The sequence below is a fragment of the Choristoneura fumiferana genome, chromosome 13 (assembly GCF_025370935.1).
Source record: "Choristoneura fumiferana chromosome 13, NRCan_CFum_1, whole genome shotgun sequence".
Lineage (NCBI taxonomy): Eukaryota > Metazoa > Arthropoda > Insecta > Lepidoptera > Tortricidae > Choristoneura > Choristoneura fumiferana.
In genome coordinates this window covers 16,011,813-16,032,420 of record NC_133484.1, presented here as the reverse complement: position 1 = coordinate 16,032,420, position 20,608 = coordinate 16,011,813, and the positions used below count along the sequence as shown (strand labels likewise).

General features: G+C 36.6%; 1 protein-coding gene across 1 annotated transcript in view; it reads right to left on the bottom strand.

Moving 5' to 3' along the window:
* LOC141434168 (uncharacterized) overlaps window positions 1–20,608 on the bottom strand; it is a 500,735-nt gene that overhangs the window by 132,433 nt on the left and 347,694 nt on the right. The gene's annotated exons all lie outside the window — the stretch shown is intronic.

The window sequence follows — 20,608 nt, the reverse complement described above, 5'->3', positions numbered from 1 at the left end:
TCATACCTGTATCTATATCCATCACACATTAATGTCTTCTTGCCTCTAGCCGACATAGTGAAAAAAGCACGATGTTCTGAAAGTAGAAGCAAAAACAAAAATGTTACTTAAAAATAAAAGAATACTTAAGAAGTTTGGTCATGAATCATAGTGGTGGATAATAATATACTAATAAAGGCTGCTGAAAGAATAGATCCAAAGTATGTTCGACCAAATTGAGGAAAATGAACTGAAACAATTACTTTGCTTACCCGCGACCTTAACTTCGAACATTATGCTACCACTTTGGTAAATTTGACAACAAACTAAAAGGAAGGCAAATGTTAAACATCGTATATCAAAATTATTTTTATTTCTTAGAAAGCTAAGCTATTTTAAGCATATATGAAATTGATTGATTCGCAAAACTTCTGGTGAAATATCAAAAAATTAATAAACTACCTGGTAGTTAAAATACTACAAACATGACTTAGGTATCACGCTAAACACACGAGTAATATTTACCTCGACGTTTCGACCACATTACAGTGGCGGAGGTCACGAGTAGACTAAGGTGTGGGATGTCAAGTCTGCCTAGCAGCGCAAGTCCTTCGAACTACCCGCACTTGATCACAAATAGTACCGGCACTCGTATCTCGAACTACCCGCAATTGGTAATTTTTATTTGTTTAGTATGATAAGTCCTGTTTATGGTATTTTATCTATGAAATACATCACACACACAAACACACACACGCAACCATCAACACCGCCACACTACGTTGACGTGTTTCAAACTCAAGCAGAGGTCATTATGCTAACAGATGGTAGACAAAAAATAAATTAATTCATCAGTTCCAAAATATACATTAAAACAAGTTTATAAAATATAATCACAGTCACTTTGTTTTATGTGTACCCTTCACACACAAGATCTCGTTTCCATATGTAAAAATAGCGGCTTGACAACGCTGCTTGGCATGCGTAGTACACCTCCACCGGACTTTCCCTTTTTCAATGGTTCCTCCGTCATTCCTATATTTCAATCCATCACATATTAGTATAGTGCTTCCACGAGACGATACCGAAAAAGTTGCCTTCAGTTCTAAAACGAAAATGAAAATCTTAGAATTAGAACCGAACCAACTTAGTAAAATTAAAAACCCCCACTGGAAGACCAGCGCTGACTCTCGAGCCGGCATCATACTTAGGTGGGTCCGCTTCGTGATATATAGTCGTTTGCCTACTTTGTTTTCTCGTTTGTCGTTTATATAACAGTAACTGTCACGAATAATGTTTTTTCTTTCTTTCTTTCAAAAAAGGCTTTTTATCAATCATAGATAAGAACTACCGCAAGGAAACTCGCTTTCAGCTGCAAAAACTGCATCGAAATCGGTTCATCCGTTTCAGAGCTACAATGCCACAGACAGACGTTGGCGTCAAACTTATAATAAGCTTCTTTTTGCGTCGGAGGTTAGAAAAGGTTTTGAAGATGGCAGAAAAAAAACAGTACCTAGACTAAGGAAGAAAAATGATAAACATTATTTTTCAAGGAAACAGCGAAGGAAAGAGAGACGAGAAGACAAATCCCCACAATTTTGCATGTGTTAGACAAAGGAGAAACCAGAGGCGACGAGTATTTTCTCTAACACGAGCGTGGGGGCGATATTAATTGCATTCACCATCTCTTTCTGTTACTCTTACACACTATCTTATCTTATCTTTGACGACAAGAAATGGTAAATTTATTTGCGAGGTTCCGCAACTTGGACAATGAGCTCTAAAGTCGAAATTAATGACATTAAAGAAACCACGAAAATGAGTGATTAATAAGAACGGATTAATTTACAATTTATTTTATTTCACCTGAATCTGTTATTTCGGTTTCGGCCGAAACTATAATCAGAACCGAACCTTCGGTTTCGGTTTCTGTTTCGACAAAAATACATATTTCGGTTGGACACTAGGTACCACAAATATACCAGGATCATGTTCGCCCTTACTACCAATTACTTTATCTCCAACAGTATAGACTGCCGCTTTGCACCCACTCCTTGTATGTGTGGTACATCGCCAACGGAACTTAGGGCCAGCTGTTCTTCCAATATTGTCTAGTCTATATCGAATACCCTCGTAGAGAAGAAGTCGGCTACCTCTAGACGACACAGTAAATACTGGTTGCGGATCTGTAATAAGGGAAAAAACAATAGCTACGGGTCGATAGAAGAATAGTTTTGCTCAGATATATACAAGTACAGATATTATCGACATTTTGTACTTAACGATTTTTTTTTTCATAAATACCCACTGATGTTGGTAAAATCCAGTTTAGACCAGAGGCCTTATTATCCAATGCATTTGGAATTCTCTTCTCTGTAACATTAGAAACAATGAACAAATGAGGTATCTAGTAGATAGCTAGATACCTTTTTAGGGTATCCACTAGATATCTTTTAAGGATATACTTTAATAGAACACATTTTGATAAGCACTTTCACTTTATGAAGTACCATAAGTTTTTTACGATATAAGAACATTTTGTTTTTTTTTTATAAGAAAGTAAACCGTGCATTCTAAAATTCACTAAATAGATTAAAAACGGTTACTTTAGAACTATTAAGGCAAATCTTTATTAAAATAAATGCCTTAAATTTTGTTTAGCTAACAGATAAGTGCTACAACCCTTTGTGGGCCTTATTTCCTTCCTCTTGCTTTTATCCCTTACCTCCCATCTCCAAGAAGTTTCATGCCCATGCCTTAAACCCTCTTCTACACGCTTTCCCACAGCTTCCTGAGTCTTTCTGTGGGCCTTTTCTGTTGCCGGGTATACGTGGATATCTCAGCAGCTGTTTTGTTATCGATCCTTTCGAAGTGTCCGGGACATCTTATCCCTTGTGGGTTGCAATATTTGACGATTGCTTCTTTAGGAATCAGTGCTGCAGTTCGAGATTCAACCTTGTGCGAGACGTGCCGTGGCCTTCTCACACACACTGTACTGGAAATTCTTATTACTCAGCGTAACAACACATAAGCATAAGGTAGACATCTGAGTGCTAGTCACTATGCCAGTGTACGCCATCTTTAATTTGATGTCATTAATAATAATGGGGACGAATTTTAAACAATTACTTTGCTCACCCGCCTAAAGAAAGCTAAGCGTGAAGGTCGCGGGTGAGTATTGTATACAGTTTATTGATATGAACCTCCGCAAAGTAACGCCTGACATCAATAGGGCATTATGTCAAACACTATGACGATTATCTTAATATCGGATGGAGTAAAACATCAGTGGTGTGTATGACCTTTCGTACTAACAATCTCATCACCGACCGTGTGGATCGCAGATTTGCACCTTGGAAATGAACATCGCCACCGGAGCTTGACATTATTCGTTCGTCTAATATTATCCAGTCTGTATTTACAGCCGTTGAACATAAGAAGCCGGCTTCCTTTTGACGATACAGTAAATAATGGACCTGCAATTGGGTAAGAATGTAATAGATAAAGTAACACATGAAACTACTTTATTATGATAGTTGTCAGAACTCACACGACATAAAAGAATTAAAATGTTTTATTGATTAAAAACATTAAAATACATATTGTATTTAAAACCCTTAACAGTAACTGTAGATGAATGTAAATAGTAACTTATTTGTAAGCTTTGCTGAAAGAAATGTAAGATTTATTTAGAAAGAAAAAGTTTTGGAGTGTGCCTGACTGCACGCGTTAAGTATCCTACCACCTGAGTCAGAGCGCTCCCAGCCTACTCACAAGAAAATTTTGATCACGATTAATCATTATAAAGTTCTTTAAAAATTGCCTTAAACAACCGAAAAACCTATAGGGTAGGTGCTTCGTTGTCCTAGAAGCTTGAAATGTGATGTGCAGGGAGCTCTTAGGTATAGCTTACCACAACCACAAAAGTCTAAAATTCTTAATTTTGGTCTGTTTTTGTCATCTGAAATAACTCCACATTGCGCACATGTTTCTCAAGAGAGGAGCTCCGCTAACACTGGATACCTTCAAATTTGTAGCCCCGCTACTCACCAGCCAGGTCTGCAGTTCCATGTAGGGGTAATAAGAGAGGTATGGGACAAGTTTTCAGCTTGCCTCAAATACCTACCCAAAAATTGCTGCCAGCTCTCGGACTACTACAACTATGGCCCAAGCCCTCACATTCCAAGAGGAACCTTCTGCCCTGCGGGATGTATATAGGCCGAGTACTATACGATATACTAGTACAGTCACCAGCATTAATATCTGCCACAGCGGAGCGTTCAAAAATATCTGACGCGTCCTTTTGGCCCTAGAAATAGAGTTGTATCAGACATTTATTCACGCTTGTTGTGTCAGATATTGGTGCTGGTGACTGTACCTATTATTGCCCGGCTAAATAAGTGCTTTACGAGTATCAATTTTAAACAATTTCCTACCAAATGAATATGTCGCTAAAGTGGACTTACAAGTCGACAGACACGTCTTATCGGCATTATTATTTTACGACATGCAAACGATAAACACCTTTAGGGTAGATCACCCATTTTTGTCCCGCAATAAATTCAGATTAAATCATAAAATTGGTATGTATTTACAAAAAAAAATACATAAGAATAGAAAAACAGTCCAAAAAAGAAAACATCAATATCGTGACACGAATGTCTACAGTACCTACCTACTTGCGTTAAATGCACATAAAACTTGCTCTAAATTTATTTAGGAAGTCTACTAGGACGGGTAGGACGTCTACTGTTGGACATAGGCCATAAACCTCCAGTTGCTTCGGTTTAAGCAGCCTGCATCCATCGCGAACCCGCGGTATGTCCTACGCTGCGTTTGCTGATCTGCCGTCTCCATTCGAGAACTTGGCCTCAACGGCCATCACTTCCCGTGCTAAATGGCCTGCCTATTACAACTTCAATTATCTAATTTGCTTGGCTATGTCGGTGACCATCGTTCTTTCACGTATCCGCATTTCTGATTCGATCCCGTAGAGAAACCCCTATCAAAGCTCTCTCCATAGCTTGCTGAGCAGCTCTGAGCCTATTTATGAGGCTTCGAGTGAAGTACCACGTCTCGGACATAAAACTTGCTGTAATTTAAATTAAGAAGGTAGTATGCGTGTTTTTGTAGAATACTATGCTGTCATTCATGGTATGTACCACTGCTTTACATCCGTATTTTTCATGACTGGAACACCGCCACCTAATTTTATGACCAAGAGCGCTGTTCAGTCGGAATTTACAACCATCCACTATAAGAGTACTATTCCCTCTCGATGACGTCGTATATACTGCTTTATAACCTGTAAATAAAATCAGTATTGAAAGTCATTATATACATCTCTGAGTTTAGCAGAATTCATTGTGAAATCACATTTTGTAATATACCATGAAAAATTAACAGTGACACGAAATATCGTGCACACAATTATGAATCACATAGTCATATAGTTTATTGCAATTATGTGGTATAAAAGGTGTGCGCCACTTCAATGGTGTGCGTCAAGTTTCCAATCCGCACTAGCCGCATCTGGGAATTAGCGTACGCACACTTCGCACGCAGTGGAACGCAAATAGGCTTCATTATTATTGTTATGAGGCTTAGGACCTATTAACGAAGAGGAAAGCGTGCGTTAAGTCAGTTTAGACCTGCAAAAATGAAAATCGATTAATGAAAAATCGTGCAAGTTGTGTTTTATTGTAGAACTCGATTCAAACCCTTTCGCTAGATGGTTTAAGGTTTACGGTGAATATTTTTTATTGCAGGTTTAAAACTGGGCTATATTATATTTACGTGGCAATTAGTTTGCGGGTAAAATAATACTATTTTTTATATTAGCGTAAAAAGTTTAATTTTAGTTTAGTCAATATCGAAATTCATTTACGCATTTTTGTAGAACGTAAAGACAGAACTAAACTAAATAATAAATAAAACTAAATAAAATAGTATACATAATAATCTAGGTAGGTAGTTTTAAAGAAACTATTTGTCAAAAATCCAGATCTTACTTCGATCTTGAAAATGAAAAGAAAAAAAAAACTAAAAAGTAGTGTGCAAGTCTTTTAAAAATACTATAGCGTTGTCAATAGTATGTACTACAGCCTGACAGCCGTATTTTTCATGGGTAGTGCAGCGCCACCGGAGCTTCAGTCCGGGACCAGCAGGACCATTCAAGCGAAATTTGCAACCATTTACTATGAGTCTTCTTGCGCCCCTTGATGATGTCGTGAACTCAGCAACGAAACCTAAAAGTAAACATTACATAAATATCATACACAGAATTTCGGGAGACGTGGTTAATAACCCTACACAATTCATTAATGCTTTACTAATCCACATTCGCACGATAAAAACATTAAAAACAAATTCACAATTACTGCTTCGAAACGCCAGCCTATAAATTGACTGACTTGATCAGGGTGTTCTTAAAAAAACTTTTTAAATAAGATTATTTAAAAAGTCTGTTCATTCGACTGTATTTATCATACTGCAAAGTCGAAGTAAAACATCTTTATTTAAGTGACCGTTAAGATTGGTTCTTTGGATTTTTTTTGTATTTTTTATTTCAATTCCAAATTTTTTGTTACTTTTACGGTCAACCCGTAAAACCCATGTCGAAAATACAAACTGAAATATAGATGCATAGAAAAACCAGAAAAATAAGACCAGCGCTGGGAATAAATTTGGAATTTAAGTAAAAAAATACAAAAAGATTCGAAAAAAAAACAATCTTAATTTGATTTCTTAATAACGACATCTCTTGTCCGAGTGAGCGGTTAGTTCCAATGGGGTGCTGAAAGTTTCTCGATGAGGGCTACAGCATAGATGTCGCTAGTGTCGCTGCTTAAGTGACTGAATAAGAAAACAAACAAGCTCAGATATGTGGTGCATAGGAGATATTCGTGTCTATATGTGTGTGTGTGTCCAATGAAGATCACGATATAAATTTTGGGATTTCCCAGCGGAAATTTGTAAAATCCCGGATTTTCGATTGTAACTACTAGATCGAATAGTTTACGCGTGCGAAGCCGCGGCTAAATTAGTTATTTACAACAAAACTTCTAGGCAAACCGTGCCGTGTTCTGAATGTATTATCGTGTTCGGTGTTTCCTATGTATAAAATTGAACATTAAAAGTGTACAACTGCTTTGCAGCCAAATTTCCATGATCAGCGTAGCGCCATCGAATCTTCTCAGCAAGACAAGTCTTTACTTGGCATCTGCCATTTACCTTAATAATGTTCTTCCCTTTTGAAAATGTTATGGATACACTACAACACTAACTGAAAGGGAATTTTACATGCTGTTAATTTAAACTTTCGTTTAATATGAAAGAAACGGGAAGTCTATTGTTTTATGTAAAATTGTTGTTTTACTTCAAAGGAGTAGAAAATATTTTTGCAGATGCTACTAAAATTATGAAAATATTTATTTTTAAAAGCTTAACACAAAAAGTCTACGCAGAAGCACTAAGGAAAACGCTGAATTGAAGAAATGTCTATGTAGGAGTTCGCATGGTTGGATAATAAATTACAAAAGAAATCTAAATTGGATATCATCAAGATTGTTTATCGAGCTCGTTTATTTAACTTTAAGAAAGAAATATATCACAGAAAATGTTAAGGTTAAAAACTACAAAATTAAACATTTTACAACCTAAATAATAATCATATTACTGATACTGATCAATTTAACACTTACGATAGTACATTGATAAATACTAGTATGTAAATTGTAATATAATAGCAATACAACGCTTAAAATTAATTAGTGTAATGTTATCTTGCTGCAATACAAACTCACTAAAATGTATAGTATACTTATAGTTAAAAATAGGAGAACTTAGTTTATTGAGTCATAAAAAAACATATTTCTAAAACTCGCGTGCAGTTTCACTTCCCTGTCAGGGAAACGATTGTGAACTAGAGCTATTATTCGCCTATAAAATGCATCCGTAAAAGTTTTATAATCACATGTAAAAAACAAAGCAATGTTTAATGACTCGAAAACCATTTTCAATACAATATTTGTATGTTCATCAAGTTAACATGCATGGTAGCTCTCGTGACACACCTTGTGTAGGTAGTTAAACCCCTTATTCGTAAAAAGTTACAATACTAAAAGTCTTCTTTGTAGACCAACCAGACGCTTGTAAAGTTAATGATAAAGACAAACGGATGTAAAAAGTTATCGGAACTTAAAAACCTTTATGAATAACAGGGTACCTAAAGCCGAGTTTAGACTTGCAAGAAAAATCGTGCAAGTTGCATTTCATTGCGAGGGCGTAAACCCAACGAGTTTGAAGTGGTCAATTGAGCGCCGCAATGTAATGCAACTTGCACGATTTTTCTTGAAAGTGTAAACTCGGCTTAAGAACATCTTCAGCAATGTATCGTTCGTATTAATGATCTATAAGTTGATTTTAACGATTGCATTGTTAGTAGATATCATTTCAGTACGGAGCAGACAGCAACGTTAACTTTAAGAGACTATAAATACCTAACAATATAATGAACTTAAACATTTTATAGACATACACGTAATCGAGAGCCGGAGTATTTGTAAGTGAGTCGCAGAAGACCACAACCATGTTGATCGTCTAAGGTCTTATTTTCTCTTTTTGCTCTATCCTTACTTAGGCTCTCAATTAAGTAATTCAACGGCTTTAAAGTTCGAGAATCATTATTCAATTTTGGGACCAGATCTAAGTGATAGACAGGTTATACGGATACTTGACAGACGGGTGGACGGCCACTGGCGGGTGAGTGTGCTCGTCTCTTACAGACACAACATTGTTGTAGACCATAACAATCCTGGCCTTGCAGCCTTTGGCATAGTGTGTGGAGCACGCCCAGCGAGTCGTATCAGTCCTGGATGATGAAGAATGCTTGTAATACGTGTAGCCGTTCAGTTTCAGCATCCTGTTGCCTTTTTGCGATGTCACGAACATGACTGCGGAATAAAACAACGTTAATAGTTAACTTCGGCGGAAAACGTTTAATCTAAAATCTAAAACATAAAATATTGTCTTAAAGTATAAGTGCACTTACAACCTTAATTAAGTTTTGTCACCTTCATTAATATCTGCCACAACGGACCGTGCACAAATATCTGACATTTCCTATCGGACCTAGAAATAGAGTCTATCAGATATTTTTGCACACTTTGATGTGCCAGAAGTTGGTGCTGATGACTGGGCACAATAAATAGCATAAAAAAGCATAAATAGCGTGAAATATAAATGAACTATAAAAATATAGTTTCTTTGTATTCGTAAATAGTGCGTACAGATGGGGAAGTCGTCAAGAAAATACAGATGCCACTTTCCAATGTTAACAATGGAAAAAGACGGATGTATCTAATTGGCGATCGGCTGTACGTGCTAACTATGTAATTGTAGGGACTTTAGAAGGTGATTTGTCTGGAGGAAGACAATACGGGGTATAGTCAGTCGAAAATAAAAGTTATACAATTATTGTTTCCAAAACGATTAACTAATTAAATAATGCAACAACATCTATTTAATTGCAAATAGCACACGACTAGAATATGAGTACATAATTCATAAAAAGTGTAGCCGAATAATATTTGCGTTTCATAAGTACATCCACAAGTCAGAACATCACGTTCAACATGACTTCAAAACCCTCACGAGCGGAAGCAACAGAATACCTTAGGAAATGTAAATTTATGTTATGACTTGAGTGTAGTTTGTAAGCCATACGATAAATAAATAACATTACATAATATAAAAGAAAGAGATTTGACGACATTTATATGGCACATCTATACATAACACATTCTATAACACTGATAGCAATTGATTACATACAATCGATAATCTTATCAATATATTTATTTACACTTGATTTATCAAAATTATTCGTAACTTTCTGAAAACTTTTTCTATCAACTATATTAATTTATTTGTTTGATATTCACTCGATTAAAAACGATGACCGAGTAAAGATTGATTGTTTTTTTTTTTAAACTTTTCCTAAGTTATGTAAACAAAATAAAAATCAAAAAGTAAACAATATGAACCAAGCGCAGAGCCCGATTGCATAACAAAATAAAAGTATAGTATTAGCAATTTTGTATTGAAATTCACTAATAAATACTATGAGCACTTGGCCTCTGAGGTGAGAGGTCAAGAGGGTCTATCGCGTAACGTTTCTGATATCGCGATCACAATCAAATGACAGTTTTCGCATACAAAAACTGTCATTTGATTGTGATCGCGAGTGTCAGAAACGTTAGACAATACGGCCTCAGGGCCATCAATCGACATCGCGTGAAAGGCGATCTGACTACTTGAATGTGCGTATAAAACGTAAGATGAAAACACGCTCAGGAGAATAATTACAGCTGTTTTAATGTATGTTTTTAAACGTTGATCGATTTTATGTACCATCAGCCACATAAGTGGTCTATCAATTTTTAAACAAGTTCCCATCAAATGAATATGTCGCTAAAATCGAACTTTCAAGCTGACAGACACGTCTATTGGCATTGGCATTATTGTTTTGTGACATGCAAACGATTATCAACTTTAGGGTGGTAGACCACATATTTGGCTGATGGGATATTTGATTGGAATAAATTACCTATCATATTTTTTTTCTTATCGATACCAACTATGTACAGGCGAAGGCATAAATATATATACAGCCATAGCGTCAAATATATTATTATGTATACATCGACCTTATGGTCAGTGGCACAAAGGTATATAATTATTTTTGACATCTTGGTAACGTACCTATATATATTTATGCCCTTGACTGTACCTACAAGCGTTCACGAAATTGCTATCCACCCTTGACATATTCGATCTTTATTCGATCATCATCATTTTTCATCACCTACTTCAGTAAGGAAGATTACTTGTTAACCACTCAGACTACTGATATCGCCTAGTCTTAATCAGTTCCAAAGGCAAAGTATGACTTATATTATAAGAATAAATCTTAGATCCTTCGGTGTACACGGCTGCTTTGCAGTTGAGTTTAGCATGAGTGGTGCATCGCCACCTGACCCTTTGGTTGGACTCGTAGTTCTTACGAAATCTGAATCCTCCCATGATTAGAACTTCTGCGCCGCCTTTACCCCTCTCGAAATGTGCTACTAAAGCTGAAAATTATGTAATTGTTTTTGTTACAAACGTAGATATTACCACTCAAATGACCTTAAAATTAATTTATAGGAAAATGATAAGCCAAATACTGACCGTGAATAAAATAACATTATTCTACTACAATCATTATAACATATAAAATATCATACAATACAATGACTCTTTATTGTACACCACAATAGCAAGCGATACAGAAAACAGGCACACAGAGAGAAAAGTAAAATGTAAGCAATAGGCGGCCTCATCGCTTCAAAATCATCTCTTCCAGGCAACCTTTTTCTGTTGAAAGAAGTAGTATTACTTATTGCCTACATTTTTTCACGCAAATAAAACTATATCATCTTATCTTAACAAATAGCAGTACTAACCTAGTTTTTTTAATTCCAGATACAAAATTAATTATAGCTGAAGTAACCCATAACCATGATAAAAAGCATAAACACTAATTGTAATTAAAGCAATAGTTTATTACATAATAAGGTGAAGTATGTTTATAAAAAAAAGAATTGCAGTTTTTAAACAAAATTCAAGAAATTGAAGTCTATGTAATAATTTAATATTATTATTTGAAACAAATCCACACACTCAAACAACATCGCTGCACGGAGCTAACGAATAAGCTTGGGTAATAAAATAATACACCAAATTAAAAAGGAAAACTATGGCTTAGTTTGCTTGAGGATTATTAGAAGTTTAAGAGTAAATAGCAACCTAACTAGCCTAACTTAAAAAATATACTTACCTACTGTCCATAGACCAAGTTCTAAGATAGACACAGATAGTAAAACAACCACACATTAAAATAAACCGTGCAAGGATTTTTTCGTAACGGCTACGGAACGGAACCCTATCCTGGGCGTGTCCGACACACTCTTGGCCAGTTTTTTAGAAAAGTTACAACTAATGCTTAACACGGAAAAAAGGATGTCTTAGATTAAGACAATATACCCTTGGTCAAGACAAATAATATTTCGCATATAGCCGGACGCCATATTGTATTGGATGAACACAAAATATTGTCTTAGTTTCATTTTCTTCATTTAAGACATTCGTTTTGAAACAAGAATTCTTAAGTTTTGCTGGAAGACAATATATTCAAAATATTATATTGTTGTCGAAAATTATTCGTAATTATTATATTCTCGAGGCAAGACTCATGTGTTTCGTACTGAGACAAAATATTATCAGACAAAGCCTTAATATTCTTAGCAAAAGAGATATATCTCTCGATGCAAGACTCATTTGTTACGTACTGAGAAAATATAATTATCAGATGAAGCCTTTAATATTATTAGCAAAAGAGATGTATCTGTTAAGGCAAAACTATGACGTGCTTCGTACGGAGACAACGTATTATTGAATGAAGCTTTTAATATTCTTAGCAGAAGAGAGTTTTTATTAAAATGCAAAGAATATATTATTCTTCATTAAATTAAACCATGTTAAAACTATTATCTTACTTAAAGAAAATAATTACTTGTATTTAAACAATATTCCTGAGACTATGAATATTCTTGGTCAAAGAATTCTTTTTTTTTTTGGTATACATTCACAGGTGTGTTAAGTTAAATTAACTCAACGACCTACAGTCACATTAGTTATTAAGTATTTTTAAAAACTTTATACAATTAAATATTATTGGTCCTTCTGACAATTCACAAGTTTCTTGCTAGTCATAAAAAATCGTGGATACCTATGTTTCTCTCGCTCGTCAAGACATCTCTGCACCACGTCGTGAGCAGACCCAGGGCTCTTCACAAAGCTCAAAAGCTTGGCTAAAGGAACTGAATAGAACTTTTTCGCTTTCCAGAGGCCCATCTTCCTCTTCCGGACCGCTGTTATCGCTTCTACCATCTTCGTTTCATCCCAGCTTCTCGCGGTATAGTTCCGCGGGCCATGTTCGCTCGGCAAGACACCTGTAAATGAAAATGGTTTTAGAATTTGCTTGTACGGCAGCTATTACATTATACAGCTATCGTTACACTTTCTACATCGAAACCGAATTACCTAGAACGGATAAACCGTTCGCCGGTTCCGCTCGCTGTTCTCTGTCTCTATCTTTGGATATTGTTATTTAATTACAAATATTTGTGACATACAAAAACATTACAAACAATGTTAATTTAATTCACACGTAGGAACACAATTTATATTTACACTTTTAAAAACAAACTTTTCCCATTTGGCATAGCCCGTGCTTAAAATTAAAAAAAAAATCTTTAATCTACATTTTAAATAGATGTTGTATTAAATTAAGGTAGGAGTTAATCAAATAATATTTATGACACTGTTTACATTAAAATAAATAAAGAATATAGTTCATCGCAAATAAGGAAATAACACGGAGATCGAGAAAATACTGCTTAAAGCTCCTCAATTTGGCTTTCGTTTTCGATAGAAACTCAGTCATATGTTACATTTATATAGGTACATCGTTAATCAATAGGCTACATTTAAAAAAATATCTCGCACGTATTTTTTATTTTGTCAATTAAACAAAATATGATGAAGGTACAGCCGTTAGTCCCGCGTGACGACACTCCTTAATGCACCAAGTCACTATTGTACCTTTTGTGAAACTTTAAACCTAAAATTGCTAAAAGTGGCTCCGAAGCCGTAACGTTTCGTGTGCTCTGCCTACCCCATTTGGGAATACAGGCGTGATGTTTGTGTGTGGGTGTGTGTGTGTGTGTGTGTGTTTGTGTGTGTGTGTGTGTGTGTGTGTGTTTGTGTGTGTGTATGTGTGTGTGTGTGTGTGTGTGTGTGTGTGTTACTAAGGTTACCGTCATGGGCCTCCACTCCCGAACTTTGGCGCTCTTCATCTCTCTAACTTTTTGTTTGATTGACAAAAGAAAATATACGTGTCCAAAATGTTTGGTAATCTTCTGTCGGACTAAATATATCATATTTTTTTTATCCAAGAATCTACCCTATCAGCCTTGTAGATATCAGCAAAAGCTACCACATTTTGATTTTCAAACGTTCCACTCGAGGTTGGCCCTCCACATCGGCCCGCGGTTAACGAACTCGCTGACTCGGTGCGTGTGGCTGGACACAAACTTCATCACTTGGCCATCAATGATCAGCAGGAATGCGTAACAGCGATGGTTGGTACACTTCCAACGCTCTCTGGGACCTGTGACCCGGTACAAGTAGTACGTATAGCCATTAATGTAAATCAACTTGTTCCCACGCTGCGATTTCGTGAAGTACACTAAAACATTAACAACTTAATTAATATCACGGGACTAAAATAATTAACTTTACATGTTTGTACTGTGTGACTTGCAGGCGTAGCCAAATATTGTGTGTGTATACCTACAAATGGATTTCCGAAATTGCGTCCATTAGGTTTAAATACATATGCGTATCAGTTAAATAACATATTGTGCAAAAATGTATTTAACAATTTATTTATCTGCACTTTTCTTCTTAATTAATCAATAATACGAGGGCGTAGGGGCGATGGGGGGGTTTACGTACGAGTGTATTTGCATATTTGCAACTCATTTCAAATTAACGTTAAGTTATTTAAATCGAACATCTACTGATAAATGCACTTGAAACCTCTCAGATGCTGGTATTGATGATCATACATTTTTAACATTTAAGTAGATACTTACCTACTTCGATTCGTACGAAAATGGCGGAAGTATAAGCACTCAGTGGCACAAAATTTGGCCCAGTATACATACTAAATTACCTATTACATTTGAGGGCCAGATATTTTGCCGCTCAGTGGTTCCTTAATTCTCGTTCTTTGATTGTTCACGCTTCGTATTTAAAGCGGCACTTTTCCGTCATCTTTATTAGTTATTGTATTGTAAAATTCTTTATTCAGGATACATAAAAACACATGAAAATAACGGTAAACTAGAGAAATAGATGTACAAAGGCGAACTATCCCTTAAAGGGATGTCACTTCAATGCGCTCGTCATTGATTTTTAGGATGTCTGACAACACTGTGATCTTCACATACAAAAACAACAAGCTTGTTCAATGTATGGACTCTGGCTGAACATCGTCGAGCGACACACCTCCACCTCATCTTGCCGGTGACTCTAGAGTGCGCGTGCGGCGCGTAAAAATGACCATTTAGCACTAATCTCTGCCTTCCCATCTGGTTAGTTATTATGTTGGCTGAAACAGTATTCGTATTCATAAATGTAGATATTGCATCATTTTCATCGGTTAAAATGGTCCTGGAAGAAAAATCTGTGTGTGCGAATGATTTGGATTGGATAAACATAATATTGAATTTCTCAAATTCTTCTTAGTATTTAAGGACGTTTTACTTGGTAGTAGGTTCTCGTGCATAATTGTGTGCAGGTATATCGATAGTGCTGTATAAATACTGTGTTTTGTTAAAGGTGTTAAGGAAAGAAATAACAATGAAATTTGTCAATAAGATTATTATTTCCATTATACTGCAAATGAAATTGAATTACCTAGTACTTGTCATACATCTCACTTTTTAAAACTCATAATCTATTATTATTTAATTCATAAACGTACCTTATTGGTTAAATGCGAGTTTTGATCATAATTCATTATTAAGAAATAAGGAAAATTTATATTTACCATAATCGTTTTGAATAATTATTCCTTCAAATTGCAAGATTGGACAATTTCCATTCAACTCTAATATGTATCTTATTTTTATAATAATCTTTTGACACGTAAATAGCATTATATCTATTCGTTTTGATGCAGTAAGTACATAAAAAAGTCATAAATCATAATTCATAAAGGTATATAGTTTTGTCATAAAATAAATACATATATTTACGACGTTACCTAAGGTTTATTATGACTTGAAATTTGGCATACTTATGTATAAATCACGTGACAATACAATAATCTAGTAGTGACATCCTGGTAGTCCAGCCAGGATCGTCTCCGCAGGACGGAACTCTTCAACGGTTAATAGCATCGGCTTGAAATTTGGTATGCAAATGTAGTTTGGGTGACAATGCAAGTACAGTCAGCAAAAAAAAGCTTGTATAAAAAATGTTTTTTTTATGGTTAGGTTAATTTTACAATGAAAACCCGCATGCCTAATAATAATAAAGTTGTACGTCTTTAAAAATCTTTGATTAAGTATGTACGTACCTAGATAATAATATGGCTATGTAACACTAAGGCACCTCAATTGCGCACTGCATTTGAGTGACAAAAATTGTATTCATATACATAACTTTAGTCTCTAAATATTTTAATTATCTACAATACAGATTATATTTATAATCTTACATAAAATGCGTGAACATTTAGATATTCAAACCCAAAAGTGCCTGAACATAGTCCTTTTATCCCATTTAAAACATGTCAAACGGCTAACAGTATTAATGCTTGCTGGAATAAACTAGTCATGTAGGGTAAACGTACGCAGTGGGTAAGTGTACGCAATCACATACATTTTGGACTCTAGTTTATTCCAGCAAGCATTAATACTGTTAGCCGTTTGACATGTTTTCACTGCGTACGTTTACCCCACATGACTCTACTAGAAAGTTCAGGCTACTACTGAGCTAGACATACTGTTGGTCTTACCCGTAATACTATTAACAACCTACGTATCTCAACATCTGTTAACTTACCGACCCATGCAAGCATGGGCCCTTGCCCACGGCGACTTTTTGTAGCGAACAACAAAAAGCATCGCTCGCTACTAACGCGCGTTAATCGCATTTGCAAAGCGCTACAGAAGCAATGCCAACGCGCTACTAACGCGTTACAGGATCGCGACTGTATCGATGCAAACGCGCGACAGTGTTGGACGATATTGGGGAGAGGACGGAGGGAGGGTAGGAAGGGAGGGAGGGTGAAGCGCGACACTATCGCGTTTGCGTTGCGATTGAATCGTGTTTATGTGGGCGAGAGCACACAGCATGCGACCGCATCGCTACTGCAAAGTCGCAGTGGGCAGGGCTCTTAGAACACACCTTTGACACTATACATATAATTTCGATGCATTTAAAAGCTAAAATCCTGCATAAATACTATTCGTTCGTTTTTTTTAGCTAGCAAAAGATGTTAAAAACACGCACTGACGACAGAGTGATCGTTGGTCGTGCTCGTCAATTTCATGATTGGTAGCGAACCTTTATAATGGCTCTCTTGGGACAATAACGTGGTAGTGGAAAGTTGCGTTAGTCGCCTTTTACAACACGCACGGAAAGACATGGGTCTGCTCTATTTTAAAACCGGGCACAGCACACATCGTGAGGAAACCTGCACAAACCTGCATAGCAATTTAATGGCGTGTGCGAAGTTCCCAACCCGTATTTGACCCGCGTGAGAATTACGGCCCAAGCTCTCTCGCTCTCAGAGGAAACCTGTGCCTAGCAATGGGACATATTTATTTAATTATTCCAATAAAATTACACAGCATTACAGTAATTTACCAATACGCTACGAAATTAAAAAACAAATAAACAGAAATCAACTTAAGAAAAAACACTAGATTGCCTATCATCCATCATCTCACAAAATTTCAGACATTCATGGCACACAGTCGACCAAGGACAAGCGAGCAGGTCACACTCAGGTGCTGCCGCCAGGAGTGCATTGAGCAGCGTCAGCGCGCGCGGCAGCGGGGAGCTCCTGCGCGACACCGTGCGCGCCGCCGGCACCGCCAGCAGCGGACGCGGCCGCGGCCGCAGACCTATTCGTGGAACTTCTGGCACGAACAATCTCACCACTCTACCAACAAGCTCTGGACAATCCGACTCGCCGCGCAATATTTTACAAATCGTGAGGAGCAAATTGTTGTTACGCCTTACCTCTAAAGAATTATATCCTAGAGCGCCGAGTAAAAATTTTGTTGGGTTTTATACCTTTTTGTATATATGCCTAAGAAAGGCTTTTTGAATTTTCTGCAGAAGCAAAGCGTATGTGTTCTCGTAAGGGCCGCCATACACGGACTGCTCGAGCAGTAACCCAGTGATTAACATACACGGACCGCTCTTGCAGTCGCGACTGCTTGACCGCATGATGAAATTTCACCGCGCAGCCAACCGCCCGAAGCAGTTTTAACTGCTTGAGCGGTTCGTGTATTGCGAATGACAATTTTGTATGGAAACTGCAGATCACCCAAGGGCGACCGCTTGAAGCTGTTGGCACTGACTGCTTAAAGCAGTTCGTGTATGGCGGCCCTAAGGGTTCCACACGATTGATGACGCTTCTAATTTGCTCCTCACCAACGCATTAAACACCAGTTTTATAGCTCCGGGGTCATAAAAATCCTTAATGTTGCGAATTACAAAACCCATTCTTTGGAAGCAGGCATCCACAAGAGTCCGTACGTGCTCATGGAATGTCAGTCGCGTATCGAACACTACACCGAGATCCCTTACTAAGAAAACACGGTTGATGGGCTCTACCCCCAGCAAGTATTGCACATGTAAAGGAGCGGGTGAACGGCTATAAGTGCACACAAAACATTTGGTTGAATTATAGAGGCATATACAGGCCGTGATGTGACAGTGCATTTAAATTCAAGATATTCATCACTATTAAAAAATCGGCTACCTGGGCACGTTTTCAATCAAAAAACTGTCGAGTTCTTATATGTTTGACATCAAAATAGCTGCCATATTTAAGAATTTAATTCAAGAGTTTTGAAAACCAGCAGCTTGGGTTTTAAACACCCTTGAATTAAATTCTTCTACCGAAACACCGTTATTGTGTGACATTGACCACCTGACACCTAGGCGTTCTGGCAGGGTGATTATGACTGTTATTTATGGAGATGATCTCCTCGTATTTGGTGATAACGAAGGCCTTGCAGCCCTTGGGCCGGTCCGTAGAACAGTACCAGCGCTTGCAGATGCTGCGGCGGTAGTGGTTGGGGAGAACGAAGGTATAACCAGCACAGGAGAGCCTCATCTGTCCCTTTTGTGACCAGCCGATGTTCACTGGAAAGTAAAGATTATTAGTATGTGTTGAGGAAACGCTGGGGCTACGTTAAACTTTTCAGAACTCATGCAGAGGCGTAACTATTACAGCACCTGTGACTTATTACGCTATGCACGTCCCAGACGTGCCAGTGAAAATCACGAAACTTTTAGTCATGCAGAAGCAGTCAGCGTACTTGTGGTTTTGAATTTGATATGGGACGTATGTTTTAAGCAGAAAGCGAAATTTTCATGGCATTTTTTGATCTGTCATACGGAGTTCTCACTCATCGACTTCCGATATACATACATTATGTCGATACACAACATAGGTAATAAAATAAAGAAGATTAAAATTAGAGGTAAGCAATAGACGGCCTTAAGTTAAAGAGCGATCTCTTCCAATTAACTTTCGAGCAGTTGAAAATGTGAAATAGACAATGAATGGATAACAATTTCTAATTTATTAATTTTAGTTATTTTTTTTCATTTTCATGTTGAAATTTTTCTGTTGTAATGTTAATAAATGTTCCATTAATGTCTTTATAAAAGAAATAGTTTTTTTTTTCATATTCTCCTGTTTTAAACTACTTCTTTTCCAGTCAAATATCCATTTATATGCGGGAAAAGAACGCTCTACATAACATGATAAGTTTACGACAGTCTAATTAAAAGTCTAATATAGCGACATCATTTAGCTAGAGTCGATAAGTGAGAAGTCACTAAGACAGGTTAAAAAATACAATCAAAATTCCGCTCTCTGGTTTTAAGTATATTTCCGAACGCTTCTCGTGGTACAAATATTTAATTTGATTTATTAAAAGTTACGAGTCTCAGTTTTAATTGATTTAATAAATCATGATGGCATATTCGTTGTTTACCTATTATCAAAAAATTTAACACTATTAGGACTCATTTAACTTCCCCAATTAATTAGTAACTATTATTATTTTAGATTGTTCAACATTATTACAACTTTACTTTTCGATGGCAAGTTGGGCGTTGATGGCCGAATTGCAGTAGCAGCATTAATTTTATTTGTGATATTGTTAAGTAACAAGTTATCCTTCACAAATTAAATTCTTGCTTTTTTAAACTGGTGTGTATAAATACTGTAGTATTATATATATCCGCATTGTCCTCCTTTTTCACCTGTCCCTTTGAAATGCAATCTTAAACATCATAACGCGTAATATCCTAATGATTATGTGACCCTTTGATAGACACTACAGTCCCAAAAACAGTCGTCACGTTAGTTTGACATGAGTACTTCTTCCTCTGCGAACAGTACCAACGGCGAGAGTCCTGGGAGTCTTTCGGGCGATTCCAGTTGCTCGAATACATGTAGTGTCCTACTCTGAGTACGTAGTTTCCTTTCGTTGTAGGGATCAACTCTGTATCTGAAAGAAAAAAATACAAGATAACTATGTCATAGAACAATAAAGTTAACCATAACCAAATGTCGAATTCTAGACAGTTTTACCTACAATGTCTTATTTTGAGCAAATAAGAGACATAATATATGTAATTTATAATAGGAGAAACGAGTAGCAAACTTTATCGTAAGTTTAAAGGCAAAAATACAAAGACA